Here is a 20125-nt window from a genome sequence, read left to right on the forward strand (position 1 = left end):
TTACAGTATTTTTTCAATTTCATCATTCAGATAATGTTTTACAACGGCCACAGCTATTGCACCAATATTTCATGAAATATCCCCTTTTTACCCAGAATTTTGATGCACTTTCACTCTATCTCAATTTTTGCTGAATTGATTTGAATCAAACTTAAACAAGTTGTTCAACCTCATCAGCCGCATCATATGACTCAATGTCAAATAACTCTGGTACCAAAAGGAGAGATCGCCCTGACGTCATACATCAATACCTGTTTATCTGGTGGTGGGCAAAACAAATTTTTTACATCGTTTGTGTATGGGTTATGAAGTTTTAATTTTTAGTAACTTTTTCATTCATTTATGGATTTTAAAAATTCTAAGTTTTGAAATGCTTACGACTTTTCATACTTTCTTTATCAAATATCTTTTGAAAATAAATCTGTTTTAAATGACATATGATTTTTATAGCGGCGTATCGATGCTCACTTTTGGAAAAAACACTGTAAGTTAAGCGTTCGTAATTAATCCATTTTATTTTGAAATAACAATTAAAAGTTATCAATAAATTGCTTGTTTTATATCCTTTCCATTGATCAAAAAATTATTGATATCATTTGTGTTTTAATAAAGTTTAAGCCGTTAGAAAAACGTCACTGTTAACAAAAACAAGAGGGCCAAGATGGCCCTAGGTCGCTCACCTGAGAAACATACCATAACAGTGTAAACATGTTTGACCTACTGATTTCATGAAAAACAAATATTCTGGCCAATTTTCATTAGGATTGGACAAAAAATGTGGTCTCTTGAGTTTAAACAAGTGTTTTCTTTGATATGACCTAGTGACCTAGTTTTTAACCCAAGATTACCCATTTTCGACACCAAATGTCATGAAGATCAATTGAAAAATACAGCCTCTATCGCATTCACAAGCTAAAAGTTGACAGACAAACAGACAAGACAGACGACGGACATCAAGCGATCATAAATATAATGAAAAGTAGATCCCTCGGAAGCACCGAAAACAAGGCAAACAGTGAAAATTGCAGACTCGGTTTGATTGAGTCTGTTCATCAGCAGCATTGAGCATTGCTCAGGTGGGTTAGAAACATGCACGCTCGGCGTCTGCAAACCCAATCTTTGTCTTATCAGTTCTAAACAACAGATTTGTATACAAACACGATGTCTCCTATACTTCAAAAAATATTCCCCATTTTACTTAGAATTTCAGGAAAAAAGTTTTGGTTCATTTTCACACTATCTCAGTATGTAAAAAATGGATTTGATTCATACACTTAAAATACTTATTCAACATCATAACATATTATACTTATTATATTATAATACTTTTGACACAGTCTCACTGAACAGAATCTAAATAGTCCAGCGCCATATCTTATGTGACAGCTCTTGTTCTTGTTACCATGACTTTTCACACAAAAAAATTAGAGCTACTGTAATAGCCCCTTCGCCTTCGATTGCATGTTCGTTTGCGTTGCTGAAAGGTTTTGTTGGTGTAAATTTATCTAAAACTCTTTTTGAAGATATTCACTTGAAACTACAGTTACTTGTTCTCTCTCAACAGGGAAACCAATTACTAAGAACAAGTAACCCTAAAATTCAGTTTTGCAATGTTGTACCACTTTTTTATTTCAACTTTTACTTACCATCAAATACATAAGAAACAATCAAATTATCCATTTGAAACCCGAAATACTTTTTCATTACTTAAACGAATGAGATAAAAAGGTGAAGTAATCCTAATTGTGCATTTTTATGAAGTTTTGTCCCATCTTCAACATAGAAGGTTCAATGAAAATTAACTTTTTTTTTCATAGTCATAGTTATATAACTTTAATAAATTGATATCAAGCTAAAACTTGAAATACATATTCACTGTTCTCACATCTATCTAAAAGTCTGCTAGTTTGAATACTATTACAGATTATCAACTATAACTTGGCATGCATATCATTTGACACCAACCCTGACTGTATGGGAAGGTCTATAACTCACGATGCAATATATTCTGACTTGAAATTTGTCTCGAATATGACTTCGGTGGGGGTAAGAGTGAGGTTAGGTGCACCATAAACCGGTTTAAGCTCCCCAGTGGTGTTTTTGCCACTGACCGTTCCAAGGCGGTGCCCCACTGTGTTCCTTTGTTTGTTCGTTTCGTCTTATGTGTTGGCTTTGTGTGCGTGTGTGTTGTTCGTTTTGTCCTTATGTGTTGGCTTTGGGTGTGTGTGTGTATGTGTGTGTGGTGCACGCGTCTGCGTGCTGGGGGTTTCGTTTTGAGGAGGCTACGTTTTTGGTGCGTGGCATTCCCTGTTTGATATTTTTCTTTGTTTTTTTTTTCTGTTATACCAACCAGCATCTGTGGAATACTATCAAGTAATGAGAATAGTTGGGCGCTGTCTAACAGACCGTTACGGGTGGATAGCTCTTATTCAATATTTTGACTACACTTTTTTTGCCAATCCTACCTTTTAAAATCTGAATAATCACATACGACGAAATAAGAATAAAAATAGCTTTATACACAATGTAACGCACAGGCTTCAAAATAATATACCTTCTTTGTATATTTTCAAGTTTGAGTTGTTGCAATATAAACACCAAATTGTGTTTCTTGGAAAAAATGACTGAAGTTCTAGGAAACACAAATGAATATACATACATAACAAAACTTTTTATTTTCACATGAGAAATGTAATATTTGATAGAACAGCAGTACTATAAGTGTAAAATCAAACCGAGTCTGCAATTTTCACTGTTTGCCTTGTTCTCGATGCTTCCGAGGGATCTAATTTCCAGATTTTATTAAAATGTTTATAAATTAATTTGAGCAACAAACAAGCAACGAAGTTCAGTTGAAAGCTTGATGCTATGACAACTACACTTATCGAGTGGCTTTTAATTTCTAAATGATTTTTAAAGATCGTTGCAGGAAGCTTTGTTCACAAATATTTTAGCAGTCAAGTCATTATCAGACCTTTTCGAATGGCCCCCGTAATGATGTTTTATCTTTGTGGTTTATGCAATAATTTCTACACCATGTGATGGATTTGTGACAAGGTGGGAAGTGTGGGCGATTGTGTTCTATGGACATATTTCAAGTGTCGTATTTCATTTTAATCGATTCAAGATAATGGAAAGCAACATGTTGCAAAATATATTTTCAGTTATTCTGATACAGATTTCGATGTGATATTCTGAAGAAAAACTGATTGAAAAAAAAGACGTTTTGGTGTTGCCTTTTAAGTATACAAAGAATAAAAATATTGATACAAAAAGAAGCATAGTGAAATGGTCAGCACGCTCAGCTTGTATCTACTGTTTCAAGGTGGAATAAATATAGGTCCTGAAAGCCGTAAAACTAAAGAGATGCGATCATACATTGTACCGTGTACGTCAACATTAAGCGAACTGTCTACCAGGTATGTTTAGTTACGTTATCTCCTTAGTAATGATCGTGTCAGTATCGCAGACAAAACATGTTTGTCTTTGTTTATAAAACTCATATATTCAGTTCAGTGTCAATGTTTACGTCTGTATAATATAACAGCTTCATCTGCGTTGAATGGAGGAACAAGATTATTTTCACGCATAATGTTGATACATATGTCATACACATTAGCAACACAACATGCCCAGGAACGAAATTCCACTTCGGAACGACAAGCATCGATGTCACCTCGAGAAACTAGACAAATAATTTCTTGTATTCCACAAACTTGGATGGTCGAACATTCTTCTAGGCTGGCCAGACGGGGCGTTGCTGTTCGATGATGGTCTGATTGTATGATTGTCCTACATTGATACTGCTAAATTTAGTTCTGCCTAAAAATAGAAAACATGATAATCGCAAATAAGGATTGTAGAGGGCGTGGGCAGTGTTGCATTTTACATAACTGCTCATGAACAGACTCAATCAAACCGAGTCTGCAATTTTCACTGTTTGCCTTGTTCTCGGTGCTTCCGAGGGATCTACTTTCCAGATTTTATTTTGTATATGTACATGCCGCTGAGCGTGGTACACATAAAGCAAATTCATCGATTTTGGCACAATGTATACATCAAACTGTAAAAAGGTGATTTCCAATCTATAAAGTGTCTTATGCACATCGACCATACAATATCATGATCGTTTAAAGGCAATAAAATTGGAGCTCGAAACTATGACAATTCGATGTAGAAAAACCACTACGCCAAATTGCAATCAGTAATAAGAACTTCATGAAGCGGTTACAAATAAGCGATTTGTAAAAATGCTCACATAGCGTATTTAACGCTCCAGTGAAGTAGTTCCGTTACTATTTTTCAGTCTATGTTAGTTGAACTTTCAAATGTAAAACTGCATACTTTATTTTCAGGAATGTCCATACCCGTGCACAATTTCATCTATTTGACTGCACTACGCAATGCCTTACCTAACCTAAACTTTCTGTGTGCACTGGACTATAAGTATACACTTACAAAATTTCTCATGAATGAAATACCTCCGATTACACTTACTTGTATCAATGCGGTAAAGCAAAACCTCACAAGGTTTTTGTCCAATTCATTCCCAGAAAAGACTTTCAACTGGTTTAGATTTGAAGACTGAATACTGCTTAAGCCGGTGCTAGGGGGCGTGGGCTGTGTTGCATTTTCCATTACTGCTCATGAACAGACTCAATCAAACCGAGTCTGCAATTTTCACTGTGTGCCTTGTTCCGAGGGATCTACTTTCCAGATTTTATTTGGTCTTCCTGTAGACCCTTAAATAAATCCATCCAATATTGTATATGGTGCCTTCGCAATCCGTTGATTTTGTGTGCTTGCTCCAGAAATGTAAGTCGTATTCATGTCATTCCTTCTGAAGTTTTGTTGCATTTCTCGAATCAGCACATTTTCAGTCCCGAAATCACCTCTGACCATATATGCAGTGCCGCCATATTTCTCAACGATTTCGATGAAATAGCCAGCAATTACTCGCGGATTGTTGTTTGTCTTGTAAACATTTAACCACATTATCTTCCTGCTGAAACCACATATACAGCCATGTATGAAAAGTCCGTATGGTTTGAGTTTATCATATCCATCAATATGCCATAAAAAATTTGGCTCAGATGAGAAGTAAGACCGTCTGACAGCGTCTTGAAGTCCGATTCTGAACACCTGTAGAGTATAAGATATACAACATATATTTTATCAACAAGCTTGCAAAGGATAATTGCTATCAATATTGTCATCATAAGTTAAAAAGTCCACAATACCAGCCGTGGGGCCTGTCCCATACACCACAGTCTGACTGCTCTTCAGACTGACCTCTTTGGATTGGTAACGTTAGGCTGGTCCAACGATGCTAGCCTTCAAAAAAACAAAGACAAATATCAAACAGGGAATGCCACGTACCAAAATCGCAGCCTCCCCAAAACGAAACCTACAGCACGCAGACGTGCACACCACAAACACACACAAAGCCAACACACGTGGACAAAACGAACAAACAAAGGAACACGGTGGGGCACCGCCTTGGAACAATCAGTGGCAAAAACATCACTGGGGAGCTTAAACCGGTTTATGGTGCGCACCCAACCTCACTCTTACCCCCACCATGTTCCAAAGACACGGGACAGTGTAAATAAAAGTAATCCCCTCCAGGTGAATCTCTAACACACGTATTGGAAACAAAATGGCATGGCATGTAAAACACAAAAATGCGAAAAAACAAAGTCAAATATCAAACAGGGAATGCCACGTACCAAAATCGCAGCCTCCCCAAAACGAAACCTACAGCACGCAGACGTGCACACCACAAACACACACACACATACACAAAGCAAACACACGAGGACAAAACCAACAAAGGAACACACACACATACACAAAGCCTACACAAATCGTACTCTGTGCCGGAAAGACACTTGAGGATGACTATAAAATACAGGGGAAAATAATGAGGAAATGGATACAAAAATTGTAGAATGGGAAAAATTTGAATATATTCCTATATTGATAAAAGGAATTTATTTATTTATTTGGGTTTTACGGCGCACCAACACAGTATAGCTTATATGGCGCCAAACAGGACTACAAATTTTGGTTCCACATCTCATTTACATTGAAAAAAACATGAGGTAACTATTATGATTTAAGTAATTATAGTTATAGTATGTGTGAGAGTGTGTTACCAGGATATATCAGAGCTAGGGGTACATCGAGGGTATTTTTCTCTGCACATATCGTCGAGGCCGGTAGGCCGAGACAGATATGTGAAGAGAAAAATAACGAGATGTACCCCTAGCTCTGATATATCCTGGAAACACACGAGCATGACATATTATAACTGTTTTATCGCATAGTTTATCATTAAAATTTATATATTATTTTCATTTAAATTTGTTTATTATTATTTTTACTATTTTGATTCCCTTTCTGCGCCTCGCTGACTGAAACACTAAAACTTCTGTTTTAGAAAATGTGTTCCCCAGATAAAAGTACCCAACAAATTTCTGCATTGGTTTTAAATCTTTGCATTTCATTGGCCAGACATAAGTTGTAAAACTTGTTGTTTTGATTGTAAAAAAAATCAAAGAAAAAAAAAAATTGAGAAATCTCAGAATTTCATGTATTTCTGAATTTGGCAATAACTATCAAGTTTTTGAAATATTCTAGTTTATTTATTCTTTTACTTTATAAATGTAGGTGTTTGTGATAATTCTTTCTCTGTGAACTGTAAATTGGAGCTAAAATCATCTTTTCTTTGAAAGGAAAAAATTATACTCCCTTGATAGGACCTCAACAGAGAAAAAGTGTTCCGATATATATCGGAACAGTTTTACTGTGCTGATATATATCGGAACACTTTTTTTCTTATGAAACTCCATAGAGATTTCCGTGTTGATATATATCGCAACAGTTTTGTAAGATATCAGCACAGTTTTGTAGTAATAATGTGTGTTACTATGTATAACATGCTGCAAAGATCGAAGGAAAATTGCCGCACTATGCGATAAAACTGTTTAGTACAGTGTCATTTAGTAGTCGGTTCGTCCCGTGATTTTTATATCGGCATTCTGTTACCGCATTTGTTTAACCAGTGAATTTCTCAGTTTAGTTGTAACAGATGAAGAACAGCGTCGAATTTCTGCCATATGTCCGTATAGAACAAATATTACAATTATATCTACTATATATACAGACCTTTTCAATACTCAATTTGTTAATGACAATAGCACCAGTGACGTAACCGCACCAGTGACGTAATGTAATAACATTTTAACGTCATAACAAAGTGACGTCGTACTCGATTTAAAAATGAACAAGCGCGACAGTTGTATTTAGAAAAAAAACAAGGAAGAATATCCAACAGGGAAAGTCACGTTCTAAAGCCTCCCCACACGATCAACACACCCCCAACGCACACAAAGCAAACACACAAGGACAAAACAAACAAATAAAGGAACACAGTGGGTCACCGCCTTGGAACGGTCAGTGGCAAAACCACCACTGGGGAACTTAAACCTGTTTATGGTGCACCTAACCTCACTCTTACCCCCCACCATGTTCCAAAGTCTCAGGACAGTTTAAATAAAAGTTATCCTCTCTGTAGATCTAATATAAAACACAAAAATGCAAAGACAAGTATCAAACAGGGAATGTCACGCACCAAAAACGCAGCCTCCCCAAAACGAAACCCACAGCACGCAAACGTGCACACCTCAAACGCACACACACGCACGCACTCACACACCCGCGCGCGCGCACACACACACAAAGCCGACACATGAGGACAAAACGAACAAACAAAGGAACACAGTGGGGCACCGCCTTGGAACGGTCAGTGGCAAAAACACCACTGGGGGGCTTAAACCAGTTTATATAGTTGACTTTTGAAATAAAAAACAGTTACGACATTGTGCTCCGCAAATACTTCCAAGGAAGCATTTACATTCAGTAGTCGAAGATTTGTTCTGAAGATAACTCATTTTGGTGTCTGCTTACAGGGAAAAAAAACAGAGAATCATGCTGAAGATTATGTTTACAAGAAAAAAAAAATATTCAGATTATTTTGTCAGTTACGGATGTGAGTAGTAAGTTTGACTCGTAGTTAGAGAACTCCGTGAATAAAAGATGTGTGCCATGGGCCATGCTATTTATTCGAAGTGAAGTACTGCCTCAATTTGGAAGACAGTAATACAAATCACATAGCTTGTTTCTAAAAAAAACAAAGGATACACTGTAACACATGATAATAATATACACAATTTTGTTAACACTGAACACAATTTACGGTCAATTTATCCCCACAATATGGATAAAAAGTGCTACCCACAATTCTCTTTTGTACATCAGTGCAACCCAGAGGTAAATCCATGTAACCCACAAGTACCATTCCCATCAAGTATCCTCTCAAGAGAACGTCCGTCCACAATTTTTTATGAACACAATAGAGACCACATTCTACAATTTATTTTAACCAAACATGCATACAACTCGTACTGGCATAACATATCGGTTCCTTTCGAAAACTGGCCAGTTCCCATCATGGGTTCCAGAGTTATGGACCCTTAAAGGGCCAAAATATGCTATTTTGGTCCTGTAGCCATATAGAGACTTAATTTATGGTTTGCTTTGATACAAACTTGCAAAATATCTTTTACAACAATAGATCTTGAAGAATCCGTCAGTTCCAATCATAGGTTCCGGATTTACGGTCCCTAATTTACCCCAGAAAGTCAAAATTTACAAATTTGTACCTTGTGAACACGATAGAAGTGACATTTTACATTGATTTTAACCACTTACATACAACTTAAGTCTCAATAAGATCTTTACGTTTGCGCTTATGACCTCTGCAGTGGAGGACTCGGGGAACAACCATTATCATGATAGCACTGTCAAAACAAGAAACGCGGCAATGCCACGAAACCAGGTTTTCAACACTTTTCATAAGAATAAACAAGAGTGCCAGAACAATATACGCCCGTCATAGCAAATTTCTTTACTCTAGCACCTGTATTTGCAGATGTAATTTTAATTTTGTGGTTGTTTAGTAATCATTGTAATTCTTTTGTTTTTCTAAGTCCACAAAAAAAATCCTTACCAGGTAGAGATACCTTAAAATACACCTAAAATTAGAAAGTATCAACTATGTTGTACCACAGAAAAGTGGTCTTGGTTTTTCCCTACGGTCAATTATAAAAAAAGTTACAATATAAGTTATTTATAGTAACAACTAAGGGAAGTTAATCTTAAAAAAAAAAAAAAAAAAAAAAAAAAAAAAAGTCCACACAGAAATCCTTACCAGGTAGAGATTGGTCAAAATACACCTCAAAATTGGATGTAACATGCATGTTGTACTACAGAAAAGTGGTCTCGATTTTTCCCTACGTCTAGTAATGAAAAAGTTAAAATAAAAGCTATTTATAGTAACAACAAAGGGAAGTAATTCTAAAGAAGGGAACTGCTCAAGACACTTCGTCTCATGATGGTGTATAATTGTGCCAAGTTACATCAAAATCCCTCTATGCATGAAGAAGATATGCTCCGGACAAAGTTTTCATTCTTGTATCCTTTGACCTCTAAGTGTGACCTTGACCTTAGACCTAGGGACCTGGTTCTTGCGCATGACACTTCGTCTCATGATGGTGAACAATTGTGCCAACTTTCATCAAAATCCCTCCATGCATGTAGAAGATATGCTAACCCTAACCTAACCCTAACCCTAGTTTTAGTAACAATGACCTTGACCTTGATCCCAGAAACCCCAAAATCAATCCCAAGCTACAACTTTATATAAGTTTTCTATACACCAAGTTTCATTATGATAGCTCATTCCTAAGTTAAGTTATTGACCGGAAACCCTTTTTCTATTTTAAGTAACAGTGACCATGACCCCAGAAACCCCAAAATCAATCCCAGCCTTTGTCTTGATATAAGCTACACACATATCAAGTTTTATTCAAATATCTTTACCGAAACAAAAGTTATTGACCGGAAACACCAGTTTGACGCCGCCATCCGCCCGCCCGCCCAACGACATACCCCAATCTAATAACTCAGGTTTTCAAAACCTTGGGTAATAAAATTACTACATAAACGTCTTCCTTTCATTCAGCTGTTTCAAAACATTCAAATTTAAAAAAAAATGCAATGTAATACAATGTTACAAAAAGTATTTACCGAGTCTGCAATTTTCACTGTTTGCATTGTTTTCGGTGCTTCCGAGGGATCTACTTTCCAGATTTTATTTAATTTTTTTTTTTTTTTTTTTTTTTTGGATTTGACGTCGCGCCGAAACATGATAGGTCATATAGCGATTTTTAATTAACCACTTTTCATTTTCCACAGAGCAACGATAGAAAAACAAGGAACACAACACAAACAAATTTAGAGTAAAATTGTGTAAATTAATGTTTCCCATATAAAAAAGAGATGTGGATTTTGTACAAAATAGAACGTGGACAGTAGAGGTGGACAGTATGTGTTGTAGGACAAAATGCATATTGAAACGCAGTAGGGGTTTGCTTCCCAAGCACGCCTCAATATCCAGGATGTGAGTTGGGTTTTTTTTAACGCACGTGGAGTTATTTAATAATTGAAACTTCAAGGGAAATGCAAATAGGAAAAAGTCTGAAATAAAAGACAAAAACAATTTATTCAAAGATTCAGTTACAAATAAATCGTATTTATTCTCAAGATATCCTCATCTTATGAGCCTCGTCTTTACGTCTGTGGCAACCCTCGTCTTTGTGCCTCGTCTCTACGGCTGAGATCCTGGTCTACAGAAAATCTTACAATTACAGTCTAGCTTGGGATTTAGTTACATGTCAGGATAGTATAAAGATTTATCTGCATAAGGTTTGTTGATGTTTATATCTTTTACACTAGATCTAAATGAAATATTAGGACTCTACGGTCCCTGGAGTTTCTGGTCAAACCTGGTTATATATATATATATATATATATATATATATATATATATATATATATATATACTTGACAATGAAAAGACTCGGCACAAGATGGAAGTCTATAAATCAAATAAATAAAATTACTTCATTGAAGGTTCCATGTTCACCGCCGTTTGAATACAACTTCGGATGTCTCTAAATTGCTTTTTGTACGTTTAACATGTGTAAATGTTCGAGTTCTGCTCAACCCGGGGCTAGACGGCGTGGACGGTAGCATGCATTTCCACTACCGTCCATGAACAGGCTCAATCAAACCGAGCCTGCAACATTTTTGTTTTGTCGTGTTGAGCGACCTGTGACGTTTCCACTTTTTGCTATTTTCACATGCCTTTCCAACAGTATTTAATTATAAAAACGCAAACTAGTTTCGCCTATCGGCTCATCAGTGTACATACAATGTAACGTGACGTTTCTATGGTAATGACGCGACATCAGTATAAAGGGACGTAATTCTGACCTTATTGTTTTCAAAGGGGCGTAATAAACATTGTTATTTAATTATTCAGAATTTAGCTGTTACTGTAGTCTGTTAAGTTTTAGTTTAAAGTATTTTATAAAATAATTTTCTTTCGCTAACCTAGCTGAAGTACTATCTACTTTCATTTTAAAAAATGGGAACATTTGAAACTTTGGATCTTTATAACTGCAAATATCTATATGATTACTTAGTGGAATTTGTCTAGTTGAAGGGTCTCTTATTTGTTGTGCGTGGATAGTTCTTGTTCTTAATTTATCGCCAGTTTGGCCTATATAATATTCTTCGCATCCGTTGCAGGTGATTTCATACAGTACATTTTTTACGTCTTTTGCATTTTGTAACGGTGAAATTTCCGCTTTTATCAGACTTTATTGTGAATCTAGCTTTTGTCAATAATTTGTTAAGGTTTGGTGGTTGCCGTTTGCTTTTGATAAATTTTGAGTTTGGGAGTACCACTTTCATTTTAGTGTCTGACATTATTATAGGTAAATTATTTGTGATAATTGTATATAGTTCAGGGTTTTTAGGATTGAATGTAGATACGTAAGGAATTGTGCCTTTATGTGCTTTGATTTATGTTTTAAGTTGTGTCTCTCTTGGAAGTGCTTTGCTGATTCCGTTTTGGATGATAGTTTTAGGATAATTTCTGTTAAGTAGTGATGACGTAAGTTCTTTTAAGCGTATATTCCTAACGTTAGTATCAGAAACAATTGTGCAAATACGTCTTGCTAAATTATATGGTATACTTAATTTTGTATGTTTTGGATGGCATGATTTAAAATAAGGTATTGTTTTGTATCTGTAGTTTTAAAGAAAATGTCTGTTGAAAGATGGCAACCATTTTTCTTAATCAAAATATCTAAAAAAGATAATTGTGTTTCCTCTATTACTATTGTGAAGGACCTCAGACATTTTCCTATTCAGATTGCCTATCCGATTAAGGAAAAAGCGACATAGGGATAGACTTCTGAAATCGCATAGTTATGATAGTTGAAGACCATTTCTTGATAAATGCGACTTCATTTTACAAGTTCATGAACAAAAAAGAAGACTTTGTAGACATTTCTCATTCTCTTTTCTATTAAAATATGAACATAAATCATTTTTACGTTTTAAACATCTTTCTCACCACTGACGGAACAAAATAGTTCACATGCCTTTGTAAATAATTATTATATAAGTATGCTGCAAAAATGGCACTAGGTCACAGGTGGGAAAGTGTTTAAAATTGAAAAAAAAACTACGTACAGGGTGTCTGCAAATAAATTTTTAAATAAATTTTTGACACTTATTGCATGTGTTTCCTAAACCTTACATATATACAGCTTTATTCATTTTTGTAAATATTTCAAGCACAGAAAACACTAAACTAAATAAATAGGGGACATAGAAAGTGAAGCTAGAAAGCAGACAGATCCTTATAAGTATATCTTATGAATTTTTCAATCAGATCTGTTACCTCTTGACAGTCAAATCCGTCGATTGAGTGTCATCAGGATTGAGACAACTGCATCTGTCGTAAGTCAAGAACCAAGCAAGTGGCTTCGACATATTACATATGTGTCTTCAACGTAAACTTGACAAAGAAATACAGACAAACTTCTATGGAATGGTGCCACTTAGGTGCATTTTTTTTTACCTTTTGTAGGACACAGTTGAAACAAACCTAGAATGCATTTTAAGAGCAACATTTGCTTTTATTCGATCCAGCATCCTGTACCCTAACAGAACTACACCAGACACCATCTCATTAACTAACCTAGTTGCTTCCAGAACTTACACTGACACCCATAGAACTAATACTGACTCGCCCATAACTAACATTGACACTCCCAGAATTAACATCAATTCGCTCACACGTCTGAAACTTATTTCGAAGCCAACCGAAATACTAGTAAGGACCTCAAAGAACTAACACATACATCCCAAGAATATCTATATAAATGTTGATACTAGCTAGTGAAGTTCTGTTAAGGCATCCCTGAACCCGTAGTGGAATAGGCAGTCTCCTGCACCCCTCCGTTTCAAACGAAAAAGGCCAACTACGCCAATGTATGGCCAGCTACACCACTACATGTATTCAATAATAATCCTCCACATAATACCCGGTCAGTATTGTACATGTGTATAAATACAGTATAGCAATAGATGTAGGGAAAACAAACAATAGGATATGATCAATGCATCAGTGTTATCATGAGCACTCGGGTGGAAATAACTGAAGTACAGTTCGGGACCAAATGTTTTGTTCCACTTTTATTTTTTCCGTTTCGTTTATTTTCAAAAATGTCAATAAAACTGATAATCTGCATGGTATCAGTTTATTTATTGTGTTGAAATATTTCATAGTAGATATACCTTAAATACCAATGCTTATTTTAACTAAAAAAAACACATTTTAAATATGAGCCTTAGTTACAAACTGTTCGAATTTCAAGAAAACGAATATAAAATAAAACTATTTTTTGTGACAGTTTGATAGGAATATAACTTATTTATCAGTATTTGAAGCTGTTATATAGAACTATCAGCTACTGAAGTCAAGAAATAGCATTGAACTTGGGGCAAAATCCCTAGCATAATGTCCGATGTCCTTTAATATCTGGGTGTAAATTATTTAACAGGACGTGGAAATGCTCAAGTAGGTTTTGTGACAGTCATCTAGGAATCGTTTCCAGTTCTTCTTTATATACATTGTATGTAGCAAATGTTGTGTCTGTTGCATGTCCCAAGATTGTATAAAGCTTTTCTTCCAGGTAACCTAATACTAATGTTGCATATGTAGGTGCAAATTTTGTTCCCCTGATTTGATTGTAAAATGTTCCATTGAATGAAAAATTGTTATTTTCCAAAATTGTTTTGATGCCTTTTAAGATGAATTCTTTTGTAAATCTTTTATGTATACAATCAGGATGTTTTTCCAGTCAATGTTGAATTGCTTCTAGTCCCAAGTTGTGTGAAATATTTGTATAAAGGTTTGTAACATCAAATGAAACTAATAATGCATCTTCAGTTGTAGTTGATGGAATATGGGAAAGAAAGTCTATATCATCTCTCATGTAACTTTTAACATGACAGACAAAGGGTTTTAATAAAATATCTATGAGGTTACTAAGTCTATGTGTTTCACATATTGTGCCTGCTACTATCGGTCTAAATTTGAGATCATCTGGATCTCCTAATTCTATATATTCATTGTTTTGTTCAATGCACTTATCTTTTAAAAGCTTACTTTTATGAATTTTAGGCAGACCATAAAACATACTAGGTTTGAATTCAAAGTTTAATAAGTAATCTATTTCTTTCCTACTAATATCTTTACTAAATTAAATGACATCTCTAATTTTCTTAAATGTTGTTTTATAACATGTCTCATCAGTTTCTCTGTAAAATGTTTTGTCTTAAGCATTTCTAGAATTTTAAGTTTATAATAATTGTCAACTCAAAAAATTTAAAAAAATAATGATGGGCCGTTTTTCGTTATAAACGAACCAAGTCCTTTGTAGTCCTGTTTGGCGCCATATAACCTATACTGTGTTGGTGCGCCGTGAAACCCAAATAAATAAATTTAATCCATACTCCTTCGTATTTATCAAATGTATTAACTGTTCCATCACATTTAGGTGTAAGTTCTGAACATGATTTATCTCCGCTGATGCATTCGTAGCCCGCTTTGTTTTCTGTGTCGTTCATTCGCGCATCTGCTATTAATGTTTCATTTTCAATACTTTCATTCTCCACTAAATCAATCAATTTTGGTTTTACCAAGCTACCGTATATTTCTTTCTGTTTACCTTCGATGCATACATTGTGAACTCGGAATATACTTTTTAAATAAGAAAAATGTTTATTTTTGTTTTCAATTGATTTTTTGACGTTATGTAGATATTTTCTGTAGTCCTATGAAATAAATGGAAAAAATGCTGTTATGTCATTATTCTTATTCGCTGTGTGAACACAAGTTTAGCTAAATACCTCCGGGTTGAAAAAAAAATAACAGCAGTGAGTGAAGCTGCCTCATGCAGGCATGTATCATTCTTCTGAAGCATGCAGGCATGACTCACTAGCAAATGAGCCATGCAGGTAACTCACCAGCTGCTGAGCCATGCAGACATGACTCATTCGCTACTGAGCAATCTAGGCATGACTTACTGTAAATCCTTAAGCATATTCATCCATTTATCCATAGATACGTATTCAATGTAAAAAGACAAAGTGGTAAAGAGTCATTTCATCATAACGCAATCCATAGACTAATTTTCTCCCTACTGAGCTAAGCGGGCGGGCTTGGTAAACATTCAAAGAAAGTGGCGTAACTGCATAATGGAAATAACATTAATGCAACTAAATATAATTATCATGATATATTATAGACCAAATGTATTTATTGTGATTCAAGTCAATTTTAGAACAATTTAGGACTGGAATTATAAGCATTTATACAAGTGTTACGTCCGTAAAATAGTAGCGCACCAACAAATTTTGGCTTGATATTTTCCAATGGGGCGAGCGCAAGCCCAAAACTTAAGAAGAAATATTTTTTTTGTGTTTATTAAAATACACGAGTGGCAAGTACGATGAACAACTTTTTAATTTGATGAGGCCTTAGTTTTGCATGTAACCATGTTTATGAGTATACAGGTTTTGATATGCACATCAGTATTAAGTTGGAGTGTGTCAAATGGTCGAGTACTATGCCGCCATAACTGATTTCTTTAGTACTTGAAATGCATGTACATTGCTCATATGCACAGTTTTTCTTACCTGGAAAGTCACTTCCCTTGTTATGCATTTCCTGTTATGGAGGCTTGCAATGAAGTGAGCCTCAGTCTCGTTTAAACCAACGTACAGTTCTATAGTAATGTCCCTAAAATTATCAGACATTAACATCACTGAAGAATTTTGTCAGTAACTACAACATACTGTTTTTAAGATTACTTCTATTGTTGTAATTTTAGAGACAATTCACCAGGGTTTTTTTAACTAGTTTTAAGTATCCTGGTGTTTGTTCCAACATTAGACACTCTCGAAACAGGGCCATGTCTCAATTTTAAATAACTGTTCATAATTTTATCTATACACTGAGAACTTTAATTATGTATAATTTCTCAACATTAAATTATTCAGGATTACATACCGTAGAACAGCGTATACTTCATTATCTCTCTCTTCTTGCAGAAGTTCCTACACAGCAGTGGTTAGGTGATTTCCTCCGAGCAGTATCATTTTGAAGGTGTCGTCTGTGATCATGTCTAGTATAAAATTATCTAGATCTGAAACCTAAAGATAGCTAACAGGTACATCATTATACAAAAGTGTTCTCATTGTAGCAACTTACATCTTGCGTACCCTTCACATCTGTTCAGCAAGAAAACACTGTTTTGGATATATTATTATTAAGTTAATCCATTATTCGTCCCCTACTCATTGAAAACCAGTTTCAGGGATTATAGGAGTGTGCTTTTTACGTCATTCCGTCCGTCTGTCCACCACTCTGCCATCCATGAAGGGATTGTAATATTACTTTGCACAAATGTACCTCATAATAAGACATTCACAATGTGTCATGCACAGCTTTCAGACCACTAGCTCAAAGTGCATGGTCACACTTGGCAGTCAAATGTTAAAATGGCAGGAACAGGGTCTGTTTCGTTTCCGGCTCCTTACTCCGTCATTTGTTAAGGGATTTTAATAACACTTAGCACCAATGTTCCCCGTGATGAGACGATGTGTCATGTAAAAATCCCGGACCCCTAGCTCAAAGGTCAAGGTCTCAATTGGAGATGAAAGGTCAACTAAGCAATTTATTGAGTTAGATATATATAAGTTTTGTTTCTGCAGGTGTGATGTTTTCATGCAATAACTAGGTACCAGCTGTACAATTTTTTGGAAGTTTACTGTGGATTGCAGTTGCATTTAATTGAATTACTTAAAACATATGATCAGTAATACTTCACTTTTTAATGAGACTGAATACAATGTAAAATATAATGTCTTTGGCTGGGCTTATTGGAGAGTCTGTCCCTTTGTATCGGTTCTGGTACCATGGTTACTTTTATCTATCCTTGGCACTTTAAGCATATACCTTGCATGTCAGTGGACACTTAACTAAGATTCAATACCGTGTTGTAAAACTAAGATGCCCGCTACAGCCTGAAGATCTCGATGGTAAGAATTCTCTTTCTCGATTTCCGTTCATAACCAACCCAGGTAATAGGAAAACATTCCAGTATGGGACTATATAATACGAAGCAACACTTTATTCACTTGTATATGACCATCTAGTTTCAGATTGTATTTTTACTAATTGTTTAGAGGAAAAGAAATTCAGTATTTTTACCTGTATAGGCCAATGTATTGAAGGTACTATAAAGTTTGTATTTCACCTCCAAATTATTAGAAGTGTACCTGTTTTTAACTAATGCAGGCCTTTAATTTTCCATGTGAGGAAGCCACCCAGGTGGTCAGTGGTTCTACCCAGGTACCTGCTCGGCACCTTTGGTCTTGCTTCAACATCAATGTTGGAAAGTTGCCATATAAGCCTATAATTGTGTTCATGCGACGTTAAACACATCAGAATAAAGATAAATGAGTTGTAATAATGCGATAAACTAAAGTTTCAAACTAGAATGTGTCTGTAGAACACAGGGTGTGCCCCCACTTTTACATTTGTCACAAATATGGGAAAATAATTCAAATGTTTGCAGTCTTAATGGGGTATAGCCTCAACAAACATTTTATGAAAAGGATTCATTATTCTAGGCCATATACTTTTTGAGCTATGAGCATCACAAACAGAAGATCCACTATTTGGGCTATTTCAAGGACCTTAACTCTGTAATAAGCACTAAGATTCTCAAGAAGAATGCCAAGTGTGCATGGTCACATTATGATTAAGACTCAGGCAAGGTTTTATGAATTTACATCAAATACTTTTTGAGCTAGGCCGATGATTTGGTGGACCGCCTTGGTAGGCTAGTGGTAGAACGTCCGCTTCGAGTGCAGGAGGTCGTGGGTTCGATCCCCGGCCGCGTCATACCAAAGACGTAAAAAAAATGGTACTAGCAGCTTCCTCGCTTGGCGCTCAGCATTAAGGGAATAGTGCTAGGACTGGTCAGCCCGGGGTCAGTATAATGTGACTGGGTGTGGTATCATGCCACGTGTCTACGGCGTGATATTCCAGTGAGGCAGCACTATAAAGTTGGGCATTGTGCCCACTGCTACAAGTAGACACCGTTGTTTATATGACTGAAAAATTGTTGAGAAAGACGTTAAACCCGAACACACACACACACACACGCACGACACACACACACACACACACACACATATAATTAGGTGAAAATGTGCATTTTTTTGACTATTTCAGGGGCCATAACTTAATAAATAGGGGGTGGGGCCAGCCAAAAAACAAGAGGTGTGCAAGTTTATATCATGATTAAGACTCATGCAATTTATCATCAATTAATATATCATATACGTTTTGAGTTAGGCGCGGCACAATGTGAAAATGTGCATTTTTGACTATTTCAGGGGCCATAACTCTGGATATAGGGGGCAGAGCCAGATGAGAAATAGGAGGTGCGCAAGTTCATATCATGATTAAGACTCATGCAATGTTTAATCAATTCATATGTAATACGGTTTGAGCTAGGCGCGTCACAAGGTGCAAATGTGCATTTTTATACGCCCGAAGGGACGTATTATGTTATGGTCCGTCCGTCCGTCCGTTAGCAATTTCGTGTCCGCTCTGTAACTCTTGAACCCCTTGAAGGATTTCAAAGAAACTTGACACAAATGTTCACCACACCGAGACGACGTGCAGAGCGCATGTTTTTGGATATCTCATTTCAAGGTCAAGGTCACACTTAGGGGTCAAAGGGCATATGTGTATGTTTCGTGTCCGCTCTGTAACGCTTGAACTGCTTGAAGGATTTCAAAGAAACTTGGCACAAATGTTCACCACACTGAGACGACGTGCAGAGCGCTTGTTTCAGATGACTAGCTTCAAGGTCAAGGTCACATTTAGGAGTGAAAGGTCATAAATGACTTTGCTGTGTCCGCTCTGTAACTCTTGAACTGCTTGAAGGATTTCAAAGAAACTTGGCACAAATGTTCACCACACTGAGACACGTGCAGAGCGCTTGTTCCGGATGACTAGCTTCAAGGTCAAGGTCACACTTAGGAGTGAAAGGTCATATATGACTTTGCTGTGTCCGCTCTGTAACTCTTGAACTGCTTGAAGGATTTCAAAGAAACTTGGCACAAATGTTCACCACACTGAGGCCACATGCAGAGCGCATGTTTTAGATGATTGGCTTCAGGGTCAAGGTCACACTTAGGGGTCAAAGGTCATATATGACTTTGATTTGTGTATATTGCTATGCATTGCAATGCTCTTGTTTTTATTTGGCAGATCCCTTTTTGTTCTCTTAAAATATTTTTTTTTTTAATTACTTCCCTTTTTTGTTACTATAAATAGCTTATTTTGAAACTTTTTTATTATTGGCAGTAGGGAAAAACAGAGACCACTTTTCTGTGGTACAACATGGATGGCACATCCAATTTTTAGATGTATTTTCACATAACTTTACCTGGTAAGAATTATTTTGTGGATTTTTTTTTTCTTTTTTTTTTTTTTTGGTTCCTGTCCTTTGGGCTTCAACAGTCAAGTTCTTTATGCTTCCATCCTCTGATGTAACCC

Source organism: Mercenaria mercenaria, chromosome 7, assembly GCF_021730395.1.
Source record: "Mercenaria mercenaria strain notata chromosome 7, MADL_Memer_1, whole genome shotgun sequence".
NCBI classification, from domain to species: Eukaryota; Metazoa; Mollusca; class Bivalvia; order Venerida; family Veneridae; genus Mercenaria; species Mercenaria mercenaria.